The sequence below is a fragment of the Tympanuchus pallidicinctus genome, unplaced genomic scaffold (genome assembly GCF_026119805.1).
Source record: "Tympanuchus pallidicinctus isolate F22 unplaced genomic scaffold, pur_lepc_1.0 scaffold145, whole genome shotgun sequence".
Taxonomy (NCBI): Eukaryota; Metazoa; Chordata; class Aves; order Galliformes; family Phasianidae; genus Tympanuchus; species Tympanuchus pallidicinctus.
The window spans coordinates 1-22,955 of NW_026294664.1; the positions used below are offsets into that span (position 1 = coordinate 1).

Here is a 22,955-nt window from a genome sequence, read left to right on the forward strand (position 1 = left end):
ACCTAAAATATCGCTTATTTTCATAGAAATCCCAGTTTTTCCCCTAAAATATCGCTTATTTTCCTAGAAATCCCTGTTTTTCCCCTTAAATATCGCTTATTTTCATAGAAATCCCTGTTTTTCCCCTTAAATATCGCTTATTTTCATCGAAATCCCTGTTTTTATCCTCAAATATCGCTTATTTTCATAGAAATCCCTGTTTTTCCCCTTAAATATCGCTTATTTTCATAGAAATCCCTGTTTTTCCCCTTAAATATCGCTTATTTTCATAGAAATCCCTGTTTTTAACCTAAAATATCACTTATTTTCATAGAAATCCCTGTTTTTCCCCTTAAATATCGCTTATTTTCATAGAAATCCCTGTTTTTAACCTCAAATATCGCTTATTTTCATAGAAATCCCAGTTTTCAACCTAAAATATCGCTTATTTTCATAGAAATCCCAGTTTTTAACCTCAAATATCGCTTATTTCCATGGAAATCCCTGTTTTTAACCTAAAATATCACTTATTTTCATAGAAATCCCTGTTTTTAACCTCAAATATCGCTTATTTTCATAGAAATCCCTGTTTTTAACCTGAAATATCGCTTATTTTCATAGAAATCCCTGTTTTTAACCCTAAAATATCGCATATATTACTAGAAATCCCAGTTTTTAACCTAAAATATCGCTTATTTCCATAGATATCCCTGTTTTTAACCTTAAATATCACTTATTTTCATAGAAGTCCCTTTTTCTAATATAAATATCGCTTATTTTCAAAGATATCTCTTTTTTTAACCCAAAATGTAGCTTATTTCCATACAAATCCCTGTTTTTAACCTCAAACAACGCTTATTTTCATAGAAATCCCTGTTTTTATCCCTTAAATATCGCTTACTTTCCTAGAAATCCCTGTTTTTAACCTCAAATATCGCTTGCTTTCCTGGAAATGCCTGTTTTTCCACTTAAATATCGCTTATATTCATAGAAATCCCTGTTTTTTAAATTAAATATCACTTATTTTCATAGAAATCCCTGTTTTTAACCCTAAAATATCGCATATTTTACTAGAAATCCCTGATTTTCCCCTTAAATATCGCTTATTTTCATGGAAATCCCTGTTTTTCCCCTGAAATATTGCTTATTTTCATAGAAATCCCTGTTTTTAACCTAAAATATCACTTATTTTCCTAGAAATCCCTGTTTTTAACCTCAAATATCGCTTATTTTCATAGAAATCCCAGTTTTTCCCCCTAAATATCGCTTATTTTCATAGAAATCCCTGTTTTCCCCTTAAATATCGCTTATTTTCCTAGAAATCCCTGTTTTTAACCTAAATATCGCTTATTTTCATGGAAATCCCTGTTTTTATCCTCAAATATCGCTTATTTTCATAGAAATCCCTGTTTTTAACCTAAAATATCGCTTATTTTCATAGAAATCCCTGTTTTTAACCTAAAATATCGCTTATTTTCATAGAAATCCCAGTTTTTCCCCTAAAATATCACTTATTTTCATAGAAATCCCTGTTTTTCCCCTTAAATATCGCTTATTTTCATAGAAATCCCTGTTTTTCCCCTTAAATATCGCTTATTTTCATCGAAATCCCTGTTTTCATCCTCAAATATCGCTTATTTTCCTAGAAATCCCTGTTTTTCCCCTTAAATATCGCTTATTTTCATAGAAATCCCTGTTTTTCCCCTTAAATATCGCTTATTTTCATAGAAATCCCTGTTTTTAACCTCAAATATCGCTTATTTTCATAGAAATCCCAGTTTTTCCCCTTAAATATCGTTTATTTTCATAGAAATCCCTGTTTTTAACCTAAAATATCCGTTATTTCCATAGAAATCCCTGTTTTTATCCTCAAATATCGCTTATTTTCATAGAAATCCCTGTTTTTAACCTAAAATATCGCTTATTTTCCTAGAAATCCCAGTTTTCAACCTAAAATATCGCTTATTTTCATAGAAATCCCTGTTTTTCCCGTTAAATATCGCTTATTTTCATAGAAATCCCTGTTTTTAACCTAAAATATCACTTATTTTCATTGAAATCCCTGTTTTTCCCCTAAAATATTGCTTATTTTCCTAGAAATCCCAGTTTTTAACCTCAAATATCGCTTATTTTCATAGAAATCCCTGTTTTTCCCCTTAAATATCGCTTATTTTCATAGAAATCCCTGTTTTTCCCCTTAAATATCGCTTATTTTCATAGAAATCCCTGTTTTTAACCTAAAATATCGCTTATTTTCCTAGAAATCCCTGTTTTTAACCTAAAATATCGCTTATTTCCATAGAAATCCCTGTTTTTAACCTCAAATATCGCTTATTTTCATAGAAATCCCTGTTTTTAACCTAAAATATCGCTTATTTCCATAGAAATCCCAGTTTTTAACCTAAAATATCGCTTATTTTCATAGAAATCCCAGTTTTTAACCTCAAATATCGCTTATTTCCATAGAAATCCCTGTTTTTCCCCTCAAATATCGCTTATTTTCATAGAAATCCCAGTTTTTAACCTAAAATATCGCTTATTTCCATAGAAATCCCTGTTTTTAACCTCAAATATCGCTTATTTTCATAGAAATCCCTGTTTTTAACCTCAAATATCGCTTATTTTCATAGAAATCCCTGTTTTTAACCTCAAATATCGCTTATTTTCATAGAAATCCCTGTTTTTCCCCTTAAATATCGCTTATTATCATAGAAATCCCTGTTTTTAACCTCAAATATTGCTTATTTTCCTAGAAATCCCTGTTTTTAACCCTAAAATATCGCATATATTACTAGAAATCCCAGTTTTTAACCTAAAATATCGCTTATTTCCATAGATATCCCTGTTTTTAACCTTAAATATCGCTTATTTTCATAGAAATCCCTTTTTCTAATATATATATCGCTTATTTTCAAAGAAATCTCTTTTTTTAACCCAAAATATAGGTTATTTCCAAACAAATCCCTGTTTTTAACGTCAAACAACGCTTATTTTCATAGAAATCCCTGTTTTTATCCCTTAAATATCGCTTACTTTCCTAGAAATCCCTGTTTTTAACCTCAAATATCGCTTGCTTTCCTGGAAATGCCTGTTTTTCCACTTAAATATCGCATATATTCGTAGAAATCCCTGTTTTTTAAATTAAATATCACTTATTTTTTTAGAAATCCCTGTTTTTAACCCTAAAATATCGCATATTTTACTAGAAATCCCTGATTTTCCCCTTAAATATCGCTTATTTTCATAGAAATCCCTGTTTTCAACCTCAAATATCGCTTATTTTCCTAGAAATCCCTGTTTTTAACCCTAAAATGCCAATTATTTTCATGGAAATCCCTGTTTTTCCCCTGAAATATTGCTTATTTTCATAGAAATCCCTGTTTTTCCACTTAAATATCACTTATTTTCCTAGAAATCCCTGTTTTTCCCCTCAAATATCGCTTATTTTCATAGAAATCCCTGTTTTTCCCCTTAAATAGCGCTTATTTTCATAGAAATCCCTGTTTTTAACCCTAAAATATCCCATATTTTACTGGAAATCACTGTTATTCTCCTAAACTACCGCTTATTTTCATAGAAATTCCTGTTTTTAACCTTAAATATAGCTAAATTTCATAGAAATCCCTATTATTCCCCTAAAATATGACATATTTTCATAGAAATCCCTGTTTTTAATCCTAAAATATCGCTTATTATCATAGAAATCCCTATTTTTCCCCTTAAATATCGCTTATTTCCATAGAAATCCCTGTTTTTAACCTTAAATATCACTTATTTTCATAGAAATCCCTTTTTCTAATATAAATATCGCTTATTTTCAAAGAAATCTCTTTTTTTAACCCAAAATATCGCTTATTTCCATAGAAATCCCTGTTTTTAACCTCAAACAACGCTTATTTTCATAGAAATCCCTGTTTTTATCCCCTAAATATCGTTTATTTTCATAGAAATCCCTGTTTTTAACCTTAAATATCGCTTACTTTCCTAGAAATCCCTATTTTTAACCTAAAATATCGCTTGCTTTCCTGGAAAAGCGTGTTTTTCCACTTAAATATCGCATATATTCGTCGAAATCCCTGTTTTTTAAATTAAATATCACTTATTTTCATAGAAATCCCTGTTTTTATCCTCAAATATCGCTTATTTTCATAGAAATCCTTGTTTTTAACCCTAAAATGCCAATTATTTTCATGGAAATCCCTGTTTTTCCCCTTAAATATCGCTTATTTTCATAGAAATCCCTGTTTTTCCCCTAAAATATTGCTTATTTTCCTAGAAATCCCAGTTTTTAACCTCAAATATCGCTTATTTTCATAGAAATCCCAGTTTTTCCCCTTAAATATCGCTTATTTTCATAGAAATCCCAGTTTTTAACCCTAAAATATCGCTTATTTTCATAGAAATCCCTGTTTTTCCCCTTAAATATCGCTTATTTTCATAGAAATCCCTGTTTTTAACCTCAAATATCGCTTATTTTCATAGAAATCCCTGTTTTTAACCCTAAAATGCCAATTATTTTCATGGAAATCCCTGTTTTTCCCCTGAAATATTGCTTATTTTCATAGAAATCCCAGTTTTTCCCCTAAAATATTGCTTATTTTCCTAGAAATCCCTGTTTTTAACCTCAAATATCGCTTATTTTCATAGAAATCTCTGTTTTCAACACGAAAATATCCCATATTTTACTAGAAATCCCTGTTATTCCCCTAAAATGCCGCTTATTTTCATAGGAATTCCTGTTTTTAACCTTAAATATTGCTTAATTTCATAGAAATCCCTATTATTCCCCTAAAATATGACATATTTTCATAGAAATCCCTGTTTTTAATCCTAAAATATCGCTTATTTTCCTAGAAATTCCTGTTTTTTAATTTAAATATCACTTATTTTCATAGAAATCCCAGTTTTTCCCCTAAAATATCGCTTATTTTCGTAGAAATCCCTATTTTTCCCCTTAAATATCGCTTATTTTCATAGAAATCCCAGTTTTTAACCTCAAATATCGCTTATTTTCATAGAAATCCCTGTTTTTCCCCTTAAATATCACTTATTTTCATAGAAATCCCAGTTTTTCCCCTTAAATATCGCTTATTTTCGTACAAATCCCTGTTTTTCCCCTTAAATATCGCTTATTTTCATAGAAATCCCTGTTTTTATCCTCAAATATCGCTTATTTTCATAGAAATCCCTGTTTTTAACCTCAAATATCGCTTATTTTCATAGAAATCACAGTTTTTATCCTAAGATATCGCTTATTTTCATAGAAATCCCTGTTTTTAACCTAAAATATCGCTTATTTTCATAGAAATCCCTGTTTTTAACCTAAAATATCGCTTATTTTCATAGAAATCCCAGTTTTTAACCTAAAATATCGCTTATTTTCATAGAAATCCCTGTTTTTCCCCTTAAATATCGCTTATTTTCATAGAAATCCCTGTTTTTAACCTCAAATATCGCTTATTTTCATAGAAATCCCTGTTTTTCCCGTTAAATATCGCTTATTTCCATAGAAATCCCTGTTTTTAACCTCAAATATCGCTTATTTTCATAGAAATCCCTGTTTTTAACCTAAAATATCGCTTATTTTCATAGATATCCCTGTTTTTAACCTCAAATATCGCTTATTTTCATAGAAATCCCAGTTTTTTCCCCTTAAATATCGCTTATTTTCATAGAAATCCCTGTTTTTCCCCTTAAATATCGCTTATTTTCCTAGAAATCCCTGTTTTTCCCCTTAAATATCGCTTATTTTCATAGAAATCCCTGTTTTTAACCTTAAATATCGCTTATTTTCATAGAAATCCCTGTTTTTAACCTAAAATATCGCTTATTTTCATAGAAATCCCTGTTTTTCCCATAAAATATCGCTTATTTCCATAGAAATCCCTGTTTTTAACCTAAAATATCGCTTATTTTCATAGAAATCCCTGTTTTTAACCTAAAATATCGCTTATTTTCCTAGAAATTCCTGTTTTTAACCTTAAATATCACTTATTTTCATAGAAATCCCTGTTTTTCCCCTTAAATATCGCTTATTTTCATAGAAATCCCAGTTTTTAACCTAAAATATCGCTTATTTTCATAGAAATCCCAGTTTTTAACCTAAAATATCGCTTATTTTTTTAGAAATCCCTGATTTTCCCCTTAAATATCGCTTATTTTCCTAGAAATCCCTGTTTTTAACCTCAAATATCGCTTATTTTCATAGAAATCCCAGTTTTTCCCCCTAAATATCGCTTATTTTCATAGAAATCCCTGTTTTTCCCCTTAAATATCGCTTATTTTCCTAGAAATCCCTGTTTTTAACCTAAGATATCGCTTATTTTCATAGAAATCCCTGTTTTTATCCTCAAATATCGCTTATTTTCATAGAAATCCCTGTTTTTAACCTAAAATATCGCTTATTTTCATAGAAATCCCAGTTTTTCCCCTAAAATATCGCTTATTTTCATAGAAATCCCTGTTTTTCCCCTTAAATATCGCTTATTTTCATAGAAATCCCAGTTTTTCCCCTTAAATATCGCTTATTTTCATCGAAATCCCTGTTTTTAACCTAAAATATCGCTTATTTTCCTAGAAATCCCTGTTTTTCCCCTTAAATATCGCTTATTTTCATAGAAATCCCTGTTTTTCCCCTTAAATATCGCTTATTTTCATAGAAATCCCTGTTTTTAACCTCAAATATCGCTTATTTTCATAGAAATCCCAGTTTTTCCCCTTAAATATCGCTTATTTTCATAGAAATCCCTGTTTTTAACCTAAAATATCGCTTATTTTCATAGAAATCCCTGTTTTTATCCTCAAATATCGCTTATTTTCATAGAAATCCCTGTTTTTAACCTAAAATATCGCTTATTTTCCTAGAAATCCCAGTTTTCCCCTTAAATATCGCTTATTTTCATAGAAATCCCTGTTTTTCCCCTTAAATATCGCTTATTTTCATAGAAATCCCTGTTTTTAACCTGAAATATCGCTTATTTTCATAGAAATCCCTGTTTTTAACCTAAAATATCGCTTATTTTCCTAGAAATCCCTGTTTTTAACCTCAAATATCGCTTATTTTCATAGAAATCCCTGTTTTTCCCCTTAAATATCGCTTATTTTCATAGAAATCCCTGTTTTTAACCTTAAATATCGCTTATTTTCATAGAAATCCCTGTTTTTAACCTCAAATATCGCTTATTTTCATAGAAATCCCTGTTTTTAACCTAAAATATCGCTTATTTTCCTAGACATCCCTGTTTTTAACCTAAAATATCGCTTATTTCCATAGAAATCCCTGTTTTTAACCTCAAATATCGCTTATTTTCATAGAAATCCCTGTTTTTAACCTAAAATATCGCTTATTTCCATAGAAATCCCAGTTTTTAACCTAAAATATTGCTTATTTTCATAGAAATCCCTGTTTTTAACCTCAAATATCGCTTATTTCCATAGAAATCCCAGTTTTTCCCCTCAAATATCGCTTATTTTCATAGAAATCCCTGTTTTTAACCTAAAATATCACTTATTTCCATAGAAATCCCTGTTTTTAACCTCAAATATCGCTTATTTTCATAGAAATCCCTGTTTTTAACCTCAAATATCGCTTATTTTCATAGAAATCCCAGTTTTTCCCCTTAAATATCGCTTTTCCTAGAAATCCCTGTTTTTAACCTAAAATATCGCTTATTTTCATAGAAATCCCTGTTTTTAACCTAAAATATCGCTTATTTTCATAGAAATCCCTGTTTTTAACCTTAAATATCGCTTATTTTCATAGAAATCCCTGTTTTTAACCTTAAATATCGCTTATTTTCATAGAAATCCCTGTTTTTCCCCTTAAATATCGCTTATTTTCATAGAAATCCCTGTTTTTCCCCTTAAATATCGCTTATTTTCATAGAAATCCCTGTTTTTAACCTAAAATATCGCTTATTTTCATAGAAATCCCTGTTTTTAACCTAAAATATCGCTTATTTTCATAGAAATCCCAGTTTTTAACCTAACATATCGCTTATTTTCATAGAAATCCCTGTTTTCCCCTAAAATATCGCTTATTTTCGTAGAAATCCCTGTTTTTCCCCTTAAATATCGCTTATTTTCATAGAAATCCCTGTTTTTAACCTTAAATATCGCTTATTTTCCTAGAAATCCCTGTTTTTAACCTAAAATATCGCTTATTTTCATAGAAATCCCTGTTTTCCCCCATAATTATCACTTATTTTCATAGAAATCCCTGTTTTTAACCTCAAATATCGCTTATTTTCATAGAAATCCCAGTTTTTAACCTAAAATATCGCTTATTTCCATAGAAATCCCAGTTTTTAACCTAAAATATCGCTTATTTTCATAGAAATCCCTGTTTTTAACCTCAAATATCGCTTATTTTCATAGAAATCCCTGTTATTCCCCTAAAATATCGCTTATTTTCATAGAAATCCCTGTTTTCCCCCATAATTATCGCTTATTTTCATAAATATCCCTGTTTTTCCCCTTAAATATCGCTTATTTCCATAGAAATCCCTGTTTTTAACGTAAAATATCGCTTATTTTCCTAGAAATCCCTGTTTTTAACCTTAAATATCGCTTATTTTCATAGAAATCCCAGTTTTTAACCTAAAATATCGCTTATTTTCATAGAAATCCCTGTTTTCCCCCATAATTATCACTTATTTTCATAGAAATCCCTGTTTTTAACCTCAAATATCGCTTATTTTCATAGAAATCCCTGTTTTTAACCTAAAATATCGCTTATTTCCATAGAAATCCCTGTTTTTAACCTAAAATATCGCTTATTTTCATAGAAATCCCTGTTTTTAACCTCAAATATCGCTTATTTTCATAGAAATCCCTGTTATTCCCCTAAAATATCGCTTATTTTCATAGAAATCCCTGTTTTCCCCCATAATTATCACTTATTTTCATAGATATCCCAGTTTTTCCCCTTAAATATCGCTTATTTCCATAGAAATCCCAGTTTTTAACGTAAAATATCGCTTATTTTCCTAGAAATCCCTGTTTTTAACCTCAAATATCGCTTATTTTCATAGAAATCCCAGTTTTTAACCTAAAATATCGCTTATTTTCATAGAAATCCCAGTTTTTAACCTAAAATATCGCTTATTTTCATAGAAATCCCTGTTTTTAACCTCAAATATCGCTTATTTTCATAGAAATCCCAGTTTTTAACCTTAAATATCGCTTATTTTCCTAGAAATCCCTGTTTTTAACCTAAAATATCACTTATTTTCATAGAAATCCCTGTTTTTCCCCTTAAATATTGCTTATTTTCATAGGAATCCCAGTTTTTAACCTAAAATATCGCTTATTTTCATAGAAATCCCAGTTTTTCCCCTTAAATATCGCTTATTTTCATAGAAATCCCAGTTTTTAACCTCAAATATCGCTTATTTTCATAGAAATCCCTGTTTTTCCCCTTAAATATCGCTTATTTTCATAGAAATCCCTGTTTTTCCCCTTAAATATCGCTTATTTTCATAGAAATCCCTGTTTTTAACCTAAAATATCGCTTATTTTCCTAGAAATCCCTGTTTTTATCATCTAAATATCGCTTATTTTCATAGAAATCCCTGTTTTTCCCCTTAAATATCGCTTATTTTCATAGAAATCCCTGTTTTTCCCCTTAAATATCGCTTATTTTCATAGAAATCCCTGTTTTTAACCTCAAATATCGCTTATTTTCCTAGAAATCCCTGTTTTTCCCCTTAAATATCGCTTATTTTCCTAGAAATCCCTGTTTTTAACCTAAAATATCGCTTATTTTCCTAGAAATCCCTGTTTTTAACCTCAAATATCGCTTATTTTCATAGAAATCCCAGTTTTTCCCCTTAAATATCGCTTATTTTCATAGAAATCCCTGTTTTTAACCTCAAATATCGCTTATTTTCATAGAAATCCCTGTTTTTAACCTAAAATATCGCTTATTTTCATAGAAATCCCTGTTTTTAACCTAAAATATCGCTTATTTCCATAGAAATCCCTGTTTTCAACCTAAAATATCGCTTATTTTCATAGAAATCCCTGTTTTTATCCTAAAATATCGCTTATTTTCATAGAAATCCCTGTTTTTATCCTAAGATATCGCTTATTTTCATAGAAATCCCTGTTTTTCCCCTTAAATATCGCTTATTTTCATAGAAATCCCTGTTTTTAACCTCAAATATCGCTTATTTTCCTAGAAATCCCTGTTTTTAACCTAAAATATCGCTTATTTTCACTGAAATCCCTGTTTCTAACCTAAAATATCGCTTATTTTCATAGAAATCCCAGTTTTTAACCTCAAATATCGCTTATTTTCATAGAAATCCCTGTTTTTCCCGTTAAATATCGCTTATTTTCATAGAAATCCCTGTTTTTAACCTAAAATATCACTTATTTTCATTGAAATCCCTGTTTTTCCCCTAAAATATTGCTTATTTTCCTAGAAATCCCAGTTTTTAACCTCAAATATCGCTTATTTTCATAGAAATCCCTGTTTTTCCCCTTAAATATCGCTTATTTTCATAGAAATCCCTGTTTTTCCCCTAAAATATCGCTTATTTTCATAGAAATCCCTGTTTTTAACCTAAAATATCGCTTATTTTCCTAGAAATCCCTGTTTTTAACCTAAAATATCGCTTATTTCCATAGAAATCCCTGTTTTTAACCTCAAATATCGCTTATTTTCATAGAAATCCCTGTTTTTAACCTAAAATATCGCTTATTTCCATAGAAATCCCAGTTTTTAACCTAAAATATCGCTTATTTTCATAGAAATCCCAGTTTTTAACCTCAAATATCGCTTATTTCCATAGAAATCCCAGTTTTTCCCCTCAAATATCGCTTATTTTCATAGAAATCCCTGTTTTTAACCTAAAATATCACTTATTTCCATAGAAATCCCTGTTTTTAACCTCAAATATCGCTTATTTTCATAGAAATCCCTGTTTTTAACCTCAAATATCGCTTATTTTCATAGAAATCCCTGTTTTTAACCTAAAATATCGCTTATTTTCATAGAAATCCCAGTTTTTAACCTCAAATATCGCTTATTTCCATGGAAATCCCTGTTTTTAACCTAAAATATCACTTATTTTCATAGAAATCCCTGTTTTTAACCTCAAATATCGCTTATTTTCATAGAAATCCCTGTTTTTAACCTCAAATATCGCTTATTTTCATAGAAATCCCTGTTTTTCCCCTTAAATATCGCTTATTATCATAGAAATCCCTGTTTTTAACCTCAAATATTGCTTATTTTCGTAGAAATCCCTGTTTTTAACCCTAAAATATCGCATATATTACTAGAAATCCCAGTTTTTAACCTAAAATATCGCTTATTTCCATAGATATCCCTGTTTTTAACCTTAAATATCGCTTATTTTCATAGAAATCCCTTTTTCTAATATATATATCGCTTATTTTCAAAGAAATCTCTTTTTTTAACCCAAAATATAGGTTATTTCCAAACAAATCCCTGTTTTTAACGTCAAACAACGCTTATTTTCATAGAAATCCCTGTTTTTATCCCTTAAATATCGCTTACTTTCCTAGAAATCCCTGTTTTTAACCTCAAATATCGCTTGCTTTCCTGGAAATGCCTGTTTTTCCACTTAAATATCGCATATATTCGTAGAAATCCCTGTTTTTTAAATTAAATATCACTTATTTTTTTAGAAATCCCTGTTTTTAACCCTAAAATATCGCATATTTTACTAGAAATCCCTGATTTTCCCCTTAAATATCGCTTATTTTCATAGAAATCCCTGTTTTCAACCTCAAATATCGCTTATTTTCCTAGAAATCCCTGTTTTTAACCCTAAAATGCCAATTATTTTCATGGAAATCCCTGTTTTTCCCCTGAAATATTGCTTATTTTCATAGAAATCCCTGTTTTTCCACTTAAATATCACTTATTTTCCTAGAAATCCCTGTTTTTCCCCTCAAATATCGCTTATTTTCATAGAAATCCCTGTTTTTAACCTAAAATATCGCTTATTTCCATAGAAATCCCTGTTTTTAACCTCAAATATCGCTTATTTTCATAGAAATCCCAGTTTTTAACCTAAAATATCGCTTATTTTCATAGAAATCCCTGTTTTTAACCTAAAATATCGCTTATTTTCATAGAAATCCCTGTTTTTAACCTCAAATATCGCTTATTTTCATAGAAATCCCAGTTTTTAACCTTAAATATCGCTTATTTTCCTAGAAATCCCTGTTTTTAACCTAAAATATCGCTTATTTTCATAGAAATCCCTGTTTTTCCCCTTAAATATTGCTTATTTTCATAGGAATCCCAGTTTTTAACCTAAAATATCGCTTATTTTCATAGAAATCCCAGTTTTTCCCCTTAAATATCGCTTATTTTCATAGAAATCCCAGTTTTTAACCTCAAATATCGCTTATTTTCATAGAAATCCCTGTTTTTCCCCTTAAATATCGCTTATTTTCATAGAAATCCCTGTTTTTCCCCTTAAATATCACTTATTTTCATAGATATCCCAGTTTTTAACCTAAAATATCGCTTATTTTCATAGAAATCCCTGTTTTTCCCCTTAAATATCGCTTATTTTCATAGAAATCCCTGTTTTTCCCCTTAAATATCGCTTATTTTCATAGAAATCCCTGTTTTTCCCCTTAAATATCGCTTATTTTCATAGAAATCCCTGTTTTTCCCCTTAAATATCGCTTATTTTCCTAGAAATCCCTGTTTTTAACCTAAAATATCGCTTATTTTCCTAGAAATCCCTGTTTTTAACCTCAAATATCGCTTATTTTCATAGAAATCCCAGTTTTTCCCCTTAAATATCGCTTATTTTCATAGAAATCCCTGTTTTTAACCTCAAATATCGCTTATTTTCATAGAAATCCCTGTTTTTAACCTAAAATATCGCTTATTTCCATAGAAATCCCTGTTTTCAACCTAAAATATCGCTTATTTTCATAGAAATCCCTGTTTTTATCCTAAAATATCGCTTATTTTCATAGAAATCCCTGTTTTTATCCTAAGATATCGCTTATTTTCATAGAAATCCCTGTTTTTCCCCTTAAATATCGCTTATTTTCATAGAAATCCCTGTTTTTAACCTCAAATATCGCTTATTTTCCTAGAAATCCCTGTTTTTAACCTAAAATATCGCTTATTTTCATAGAAATCCCTGTTTCTAACCTAAAATATCGCTTATTTTCATAGAAATCCCAGTTTTTAACCTCAAATATCGCTTATTTTCATAGAAATCCCTGTTTTTCCCGTTAAATATCGCTTATTTTCATAGAAATCCCTGTTTTTAACCTAAAATATCACTTATTTTCATTGAAATCCCTGTTTTTCCCCTAAAATATTGCTTATTTTCCTAGAAATCCCAGTTTTTAACCTCAAATATCGCTTATTTTCATAGAAATCCCTGTTTTTCCCCTTAAATATCGCTTATTTTCATAGAAATCCCTGTTTTTCCCCTTAAATATCGCTTATTTTCATAGAAATCCCTGTTTTTAACCTAAAATATCGCTTATTTTCCTAGAAATCCCTGTTTTTAACCTAAAATATCGCTTATTTCCATAGAAATCCCTGTTTTTAACCTCAAATATCGCTTATTTTCATAGAAATCCCTGTTTTTAACCTAAAATATCGCTTATTTCCATAGAAATCCCAGTTTTTAACCTAAAATATCGCTTATTTTCATAGAAATCCCAGTTTTTAACCTCAAATATCGCTTATTTCCATAGAAATCCCAGTTTTTCCCCTCAAATATCGCTTATTTCCATAGAAATCCCTGTTTTTAACCTAAAATATCACTTATTTCCATAGAAATCCCTGTTTTTAACCTCAAATATCGCTTATTTTCATAGAAATCCCTGTTTTTAACCTCAAATATCGCTTATTTTCATAGAAATCCCTGTTTTTAACCTAAAATATCGCTTATTTTCATAGAAATCCCAGTTTTTAACCTCAAATATCGCTTATTTCCATGGAAATCCCTGTTTTTAACCTAAAATATCACTTATTTTCATAGAAATCCCTGTTTTTAACCTCAAATATCGCTTATTTTCATAGAAATCCCTGTTTTTAACCTCAAATATCGCTTATTTTCATAGAAATCCCTGTTTTTCCCCTTAAATATCGCTTATTATCATAGAAATCCCTGTTTTTAACCTCAAATATTGCTTATTTTCGTAGAAATCCCTGTTTTTAACCCTAAAATATCGCATATATTACTAGAAATCCCAGTTTTTAACCTAAAATATCGCTTATTTCCATAGATATCCCTGTTTTTAACCTTAAATATCGCTTATTTTCATAGAAATCCCTTTTTCTAATATATATATCGCTTATTTTCAAAGAAATCTCTTTTTTTAACCCAAAATATAGGTTATTTCCAAACAAATCCCTGTTTTTAACGTCAAACAACGCTTATTTTCATAGAAATCCCTGTTTTTATCCCTTAAATATCGCTTACTTTCCTAGAAATCCCTGTTTTTAACCTCAAATATCGCTTGCTTTCCTGGAAATGCCTGTTTTTCCACTTAAATATCGCATATATTCGTAGAAATCCCTGTTTTTTAAATTAAATATCACTTATTTTTTTAGAAATCCCTGTTTTTAACCCTAAAATATCGCATATTTTACTAGAAATCCCTGATTTTCCCCTTAAATATCGCTTATTTTCATAGAAATCCCTGTTTTCAACCTCAAATATCGCTTATTTTCCTAGAAATCCCTGTTTTTAACCCTAAAATGCCAATTATTTTCATGGAAATCCCTGTTTTTCCCCTGAAATATTGCTTATTTTCATAGAAATCCCTGTTTTTCCACTTAAATATCACTTATTTTCCTAGAAATCCCTGTTTTTCCCCTCAAATATCGCTTATTTTCATAGAAATCCCTGTTTTTCCCCTTAAATAGCGCTTATTTTCATAGAAATCACTGTTTTTAACCCTAAAATATCCCATATTTTACTGGAAATCACTGTTATTCTCCTAAACTACCGCTTATTTTCATAGAAATTCCTGTTTTTAACCTTAAATATAGCTAAATTTCATAGAAATCCCTATTATTCCCCTAAAATATGACATATTTTCATAGAAATCCCTGTTTTTAATCCTAAAATATCGCTTATTATCATAGAAATCCCTATTTTTCCCCTTAAATATCGCTTATTTCCATAGAAATCCCTGTTTTTAACCTTAAATATCACTTATTTTCATAGAAATCCCTTTTTCTAATATAAATATCGCTTATTTTCAAAGAAATCTCTTTTTTTAACCCAAAATATCGCTTATTTCCATAGAAATCCCTGTTTTTAACCTCAAACAACGCTTATTTTCATAGAAATCCCTGTTTTTATCCCCTAAATATCGTTTATTTTCATAGAAATCCCTGCTTTTAACCTTAAATATCGCTTACTTTCCTAGAAATCCCTATTTTTAACCTAAAATATCGCTTGCTTTCCTGGAAAAGCGTGTTTTTCCACTTAAATATCGCATATATTCGTCGAAATCCCTGTTTTTTAAATTAAATATCACTTATTTTCATAGAAATCCCTGTTTTTATCCTCAAATATCGCTTATTTTCATAGAAATCCTTGTTTTTAACCCTAAAATGCCAATTATTTTCATGGAAATCCCTGTTTTTCCCCTGAAATATTGCTTATTTTCATAGAAATCCCTGTTTTTCCCCTAAAATATTGCTTATTTTCCTAGAAATCCCAGTTTTTAACCTCAAATATCGCTTATTTTCATAGAAATCCCAGTTTTTCCCCTTAAATATCGCTTATTTTCATAGAAATCCCAGTTTTTAACCCTAAAATATCGCTTATTTTCATAGAAATCCCTGTTTTTCCCCTTAAATATCGCTTATTTTCATAGAAATCCCTGTTTTTAACCTCAAATATCGCTTATTTTCATAGAAATCCCTGTTTTTAACCCTAAAATGCCAATTATTTTCATGGAAATCCCTGTTTTTCCCCTGAAATATTGCTTATTTTCATAGAAATCCCAGTTTTTCCCCTAAAATATTGCTTATTTTCCTAGAAATCCCTGTTTTTAACCTCAAATATCCGTTATTTTCATAGAAATCCCTGTTTTTATCCTCAAATATCGCTTATTTTCATAGAAATCCCTGTTATTCCCCTAAAATGCCGCTTATTTTCATAGGAATTCCTGTTTTTAACCTTAAATATTGCTTAATTTCATAGAAATCCCTATTATTCCCCTAAAATATGACATATTTTCATAGAAATCCCTGTTTTTAATCCTAAAATATCGCTTATTTTCCTAGAAATTCCTGTTTTTTAATTTAAATATCACTTATTTTCATAGAAATCCCAGTTTTTCCCCTAAAATATCGCTTATTTTCGTAGAAATCCCTATTTTTCCCCTTAAATATCGCTTATTTTCATAGAAATCCCAGTTTTTAACCTCAAATATCGCTTATTTTCATAGAAATCCCTGTTTTTCCCCTTAAATATCACTTATTTTCATAGAAATCCCAGTTTTTCCCCTTAGATATTGCTTATTTTCGTACAAATTCCTGTTTTTCCCCTTAAATATCACTTATTTTCATAGAAATCCCTGTTTTTATCCTCAAATATCGCTTATTTTCATAGAAATCCCTGTTTTTAACCTCAAATATCGCTTATTTTCATAGAAATCCCAGTTTTTATCCTAAGATATCGCTTATTTTCATAGAAATCCCTGTTTTTAACCTAAAATATCGCTTATTTTCATAGAAATCCCTGTTTTTCCTCTTAAATATCGCTTATTTTCATAGAAATCCCTGTTTTTCCCCTTAAATATCGCTTATTTTCATAGAAATCCCTGTTTTTCCCCTTAAATATCGCTTATTTTCCTAGAAATCCCTGTTTTTAACCTCAAATATCGCTTATTTTCATAGAAATCCCTGTTTTTAACCTAAAATATCGCTTATTTTCCTAGAAATCCCAGTTTTTAACCTAAAATATCGCTTATTTTCCTAGAAATCCCTGTTTTTAACCTTAAATATCGCTTATTTTCATAGAAATCCCTGTTTTTAACCTGAAATATCGCTTATTTTCATTGAAATCCCTGTTTTTAACCTAAAATATCGCTTATTTTCCTAGAAATCCCTGTTTTTAACCTCAAATATCGCTTATTTTCATAGAAATCCCTGTTTCTAACCTAAAATATCGCTTATTTTCATAGAAATCCCTGTTTTTAACCTTAAATATCGCTTATTTTCATAGAAATCCCTGTTTTTAACCTCAAATATCGCTTATTTTCATAGAAATCCCTGTTTTTAACCTAAAATATCGCTTATTTTCCTAGAAATCCCTGTTTTTAACCTAAAATATCGCTTATTTCCATAGAAATCCCTGTTTTTAACCTCAAATATCGCTTATTTTCATAGAAATCCCTGTTTTTAACCTAAAATATCGCTTATTTCCATAGAAATCCCAGTTTTTAACCTAAAATATTGCTTATTTTCATAGAAATCCCTGTTTTTAACCTCAAATATCGCTTATTTCCATAGAAATCCCAGTTTTTCCCCTCAAATATCGCTTATTTTCATAGAAATCCCTGTTTTTAACCTAAAATATCACTTATTTCCATAGAAATCCCTGTTTTTAACCTCAAATATCGCTTATTTTCATAGAAATCCCTGTTTTTAACCTAAAATATCGCTTATTTTCATAGAAATCCCAGTTTTTAACCTTAAATATCGCTTATTTTCATAGAAATCCCTGTTTTTAACCTTAAATATCGCTTATTTTCATAGAAATCCCTGTTTTTCCCCTTAAATATCGCTTATTTTCATAGAAATCCCAGTTTTTCCCCCTAAATATCGCTTATTTTCATAGAAATCCCTGTTTTTCCCCTTAAATATCGCTTATTTTCCTAGAAATCCCTGTTTTTAACCTAAGATATCGCTTATTTTCATAGAAATCCCTGTTTTTATCCTCAAATATCGCTTATTTTCATAGAAATCCCTGTTTTTAACCTAAAATATCGCTTATTTCCATAGAAATCCCAGTTTTTCCCCTAAAATATCGCTTATTTTCATAGAAATCCCTGTTTTTCCCCTTAAATATCGCTTATTTTCATAGAAATCCCAGTTTTTCCCCTTAAATATCGCTTATTTTCATAGAAATCCCTGTTTTTAACCTCAAATATCGCTTATTTTCCTAGAAATCCCTGTTTTTCCCCTTAAATATCGCTTATTTTCATAGAAATCCCTGTTTTTCCCCTTAAATATCGCTTATTTTCATAGAAATCCCTGTTTTTAACCTCAAATATCGCTTATTTTCATAGAAATCCCAGTTTTTCCCCTTAAATATCGCTTATTTTCATAGAAATCCCTGTTTTTAACCTAAAATATCCGTTATTTTCATAGAAATCCCTGTTTTTATCCTCAAATATCGCTTATTTCCATAGAAATCCCAGTTTTTAACCTAAAATATCGCTTATTTTCCTAGAAATCCCAGTTTTCAACCTAAAATATCGCTTATTTTCATAGAAATCCCTGTTTTTCCCCTTAAATATCGCTTATTTTCATAGAAATCCCTGTTTTTAACCTGAAATATCGCTTATTTTCATTGAAATCCCTGTTTTTAACCTAAAATATCGCTTATTTTCCTAGAAATCCCTGTTTTTAACCTCAAATATCGCTTATTTTCATAGAAATCCCTGTTTTTCCCCTTAAATATCGCTTATTTTCATAGAAATCCCTGTTTTTAACCTTAAATATCGCTTATTTTCATAGAAATCCCTGTTTTTAACCTCAAATATCGCTTATTTTCATAGAAATCCCTGTTTTTAACCTAAAATATCGCTTATTTTCCTAGAAATCCCTGTTTTTAACCTAAAATATCGCTTATTTCCATAGAAATCCCTGTTTTTAACCTCAAATATCGCTTATTTTCATAGAAATCCCTGTTTTTAACCTAAAATATCGCTTATTTCCATAGAAATCCCAGTTTTTAACCTAAAATATTGCTTATTTTCATAGAAATCCCTGTTTTTAACCTCAAATATCGCTTATTTCCATAGAAATCCCAGTTTTTCCCCTCAAATATCGCTTATTTTCATAGAAATCCCTGTTTTTAACCTAAAATATCACTTATTTCCATAGAAATCCCTGTTTTTAACCTCAAATATCGCTTATTTTCATAGAAATCCCTGTTTTTAACCTCAAATATCGCTTATTTTCATAGAAATCCCAGTTTTTCCCCTTAAATATCGCTTGTTTTCATAGAAATCCCTGTTTTTCCCCTTAAATATCGCTTATTTTCATAGAAATCCCTGTTTTTAACCTAAAATATCACTTATTTTCATAGAAATCCCAGTTTTTAACCTTAAATATCGCTTATTTTCATAGAAATCCCTGTTTTTAACCTTAAATATCGCTTATTTTCATAGAAATCCCTGTTTTTCCCCTTAAATATCGCTTATTTTCATAGAAATCCCAGTTTTTAACCTAAAATATCGCTTATTTTCATAGAAATCCCTGTTTTTAACCTAAAATATCGCTTATTTTCATAGAAATCCCTGTTTTTCCCCTTAAATATCGCTTATTTTCATAGAAATCCCTGTTTTTCCCCTTAAATATCGCTTATTTTCCTAGAAATCCCTGTTTTTAACTTCAAATATCGCTTATTTTCATAGAAATCCCAGTTTTTCCCCTTAAATATCGCTTATTTTCATAGAAATCCCTGTTTTTAACCTTAAATATCGCTTATTTTCCTAGAAATCCCTGTTTTTAACCTAAAATATCGCTTATTTTCATAGAAATCCCTGTTTTCCCCCATAATTATCACTTATTTTCATAGAAATCCCTGTTTTTAACCTCAAATATCGCTTATTTTCATAGAAATCCTTGTTTTTAACCTAAAATATCGCTTATTTCCATAGAAATCCCAGTTTTTAACCTAAAATATCGCTTATTTTCATAGAAATCCCTGTTTTTAACCTCAAATATCGCTTATTTTCATAGAAATCCCTGTTATTCCCCTAAAATATCGCTTATTTTCATAGAAATCCCTGTTTTCCCCCATAATTATCACTTATTTTCATAAATATCCCAGTTTTTCCCCTTAAATATCGCTTATTTCCATAGAAATCCCAGTTTTTAACGTAAAATATCGCTTATTTTCCTAGAAATCCCTGTTTTTAACCTTAAATATCGCTTAATTTCCTAGAAATCCCAGTTTTTAACCTAAAATATCGCTTATTTTCATAGAAATCCCTGTTTTCCCCCATAATTATCACTTATTTTCATAGAAATCCCTGTTTTTAACCTAAAATATCGCTTATTTTCATAGAAATCCTTGTTTTTAACCTAAAATATCGCTTATTTCCATAGAAATCCCAGTTTTTAACCTAAAATATCGCTTATTTTCATAGAAATCCCTGTTTTTAACCTCAAATATCGCTTATTTTCATAGAAATCCCTGTTATTCCCCTAAAATATCGCTTATTTTCATAGAAATCCCTGTTTTCCCCCATAATTATCACTTATTTTCATAGATATCCCAGTTTTTAACCTCAAATATCGCTTATTTCCATAGAAATCCCAGTTTTTAACGTAAAATATCGCTTATTTTCCTAGAAATCCCTGTTTTTAACCTCAAATATCGCTTATTTTCCTAGAAATCCCAGTTTTTAACCTAAAATATCGCTTATTTTCATAGAAATCCCAGTTTTTAACCTAAAATATCGCTTATTTTCATAGAAATCCCTGTTTTTAACCTCAAATATCGCTTATTTTCATAGAAATCCCAGTTTTTAACCTTAAATATCGCTTATTTTCCTAGAAATCCCTGTTTTTAACCTAAAATATCGCTTATTTTCATAGAAATCCCTGTTTTTCCCCTTAAATATTGCTTATTTTCATAGGAATCCCAGTTTTTAACCTAAAATATCGCTTATTTTCATAGAAATCCCAGTTTTTCCCCTTAAATATCGCTTATTTTCATAGAAATCCCAGTTTTTAACCTCAAATATCGCTTATTTTCATAGAAATCCCTGTTTTTCCCCTTAAATATCGCTTATTTTCATAGAAATCCCTGTTTTTCCCCTTAAATATCGCTTATTTTCATAGAAATCCCTGTTTTTAACCTAAAATATCGCTTATTTTCCTAGAAATCCCTGTTTTTATCATCTAAATATCGCTTATTTTCATAGAAATCCCTGTTTTTCCCCTTAAATATCGCTTATTTTCATAGAAATCCCTGTTTTTCCCCTTAAATATCGCTTATTTTCATAGAAATCCCTGTTTTTCCCCTTAAATATCGCTTATTTTCATAGAAATCCCTGTTTTTCCCCTTAAATATCGCTTATTTTCCTAGAAATCCCTGTTTTTAACCTAAAATATCGCTTATTTTCCTAGAAATCCCTGTTTTTAACCTCAAATATCGCTTATTTTCATAGAAATCCCAGTTTTTCCCCTTAAATATCGCTTGTTTTCATAGAAATCCCTGTTTTTAACCTAAAATATCGCTTATTTTCATAGAAATCCCTGTTTTTAACCTAAAATATCGCTTATTTTCATAGAAATCCCAGTTTTTAACCTTAAATATCGCTTATTTTCATAGAAATCCCTGTTTTTAACCTTAAATATCGCTTATTTTCATAGAAATCCCTGTTTTTCCCCTTAAATATCGCTTATTTTCATAGAAATCCCTGTTTTTCCCCTTAAATATCGCTTATTTTCCTAGAAATCCCTGTTTTTAACCTAAAATATCGCTTATTTTCATAGAAATCCCTGTTTTTAACCTAAAATATCGCTTATTTTCATAGAAATCCCAGTTTTTAACCTAACATATCGCTTATTTTCATAGAAATCCCTGTTTTCCCCTAAAATATCGCTTATTTTCGTAGAAATCCCTGTTTTTCCCCTTAAATATCGCTTATTTTCATAGAAATCCCTGTTTTTAACCTTAAATATCGCTTATTTTCCTAGAAATCCCTGTTTTTAACCTAAAATATCGCTTATTTTCATAGAAATCCCTGTTTTCCCCCATAATTATCACTTATTTTCATAGAAATCCCTGTTTTTAACATCAAATATCGCTTATTTTCATAGAAATCCTTGTTTTTAACCTAAAATATCGCTTATTTCCATAGAAATCCCAGTTTTTAACCTAAAATATCGCTTATTTTCATAGAAATCCCTGTTTTTAACCTCAAATATCGCTTATTTTCATAGAAATCCCTGTTATTCCCCTAAAATATCGCTTATTTTCATAGAAATCCCTGTTTTCCCCCATAATTATCACTTATTTTCATAAATATCCCAGTTTTTCCCCTTAAATATCGCTTATTTCCATAGAAATCCCAGTTTTTAACGTAAAATATCGCTTATTTTCCTAGAAATCCCTGTTTTTAACCTTAAATATTGCTTAATTTCCTAGAAATCCCAGTTTTTAACCTAAAATATCGCTTATTTTCATAGAAATCCCTGTTTTCCCCCATAATTATCACTTATTTTCATACAAATCCCTGTTTTTAACCTCAAATATCGCTTATTTTCATAGAAATCCTTGTTTTTAACCTAAAATATCGCTTATTTCCATAGAAATCCCAGTTTTTAACCTAAAATATCGCTTATTTTCATAGAAATCCCTGTTTTTAACCTCAAATATCGCTTATTTTCATAGAAATCCCTGTTATTCCCCTACAATATCGCTTATTTTCATAGAAATCCCTGTTTTCCCCCATAATTATCACTTATTTTCATAGATATCCCAGTTTTTAACCTCAAATATCGCTTATTTCCATAGAAATCCCAGTTTTTAACGTAAAATATCGCTTATTTTCCTAGAAATCCCTGTTTTTAACCTCAAATATCGCTTATTTTCCTAGAAATCCCAGTTTTTAACCTAAAATATCGCTTATTTTCATAGAAATCCCAGTTTTTAACCTAAAATATCGCTTATTTTCATAGAAATCCCTGTTTTTAACCTCAAATATCGCTTATTTTCATAGAAATCCCAGTTTTTAACCTTAAATATCGCTTA

The 22,955-nt window shown here is 29.6% G+C and overlaps 1 long non-coding RNA gene across 49 annotated transcripts in view; it reads right to left on the reverse strand.

Annotated features, from left to right (window-relative positions):
• Positions 1 to 426: 426 nt before the first annotated feature.
• LOC128076605 (uncharacterized) overlaps positions 427 to 22,955 on the reverse strand; it is a 68,314-nt gene continuing 45,785 nt past the window's right edge. For 48 of the 49 annotated variants that reach the window (XR_008204528.1, XR_008204531.1, XR_008204515.1 and 45 more), the window contains 3 exons: positions 17,119 to 17,159; positions 7,636 to 7,881; positions 6,828 to 6,982 (listed from right to left, as the gene is read on the reverse strand). This is a non-coding gene — a long non-coding RNA (uncharacterized LOC128076605). Of the gene's footprint in view, positions 577 to 5,547; positions 5,795 to 6,827; positions 6,983 to 7,635; positions 7,882 to 17,118; positions 17,160 to 22,955 lie in introns of those variants that run through there. The other variant, XR_008204496.1, reaches the window with a different exon arrangement.